Genomic DNA, 246 nt, shown 5'->3' on the forward strand with positions numbered 1-246 from the left:
GTTCCTCCCAGCTGCAGAGGGAAACATTAATTACAAGCTCCTAATTAATTTCCCATCTCTAGCAGAGGGCCTAATGACAAAGCGAGGCAGCAGGGTACGACGCTGGGCTTTGCTCCTGGCTCAGGGGCTCTGACTGCTGTGCCGGGCTTGGCTCCCGCTGCCTGCATGCGGCCGGGTCCCACCGAGGGGTTCGGTGGCAGAGCTGAGCCCTGGGGCGGGTGTTTCGGCTGGGCTATAACACCCAGA

The sequence above is a fragment of the Fulmarus glacialis genome, unplaced genomic scaffold (genome assembly GCF_000690835.1).
Source record: "Fulmarus glacialis isolate BGI_N327 unplaced genomic scaffold, ASM69083v1 scaffold11654, whole genome shotgun sequence".
In the NCBI taxonomy this organism is placed as follows: domain Eukaryota; kingdom Metazoa; phylum Chordata; class Aves; order Procellariiformes; family Procellariidae; genus Fulmarus; species Fulmarus glacialis.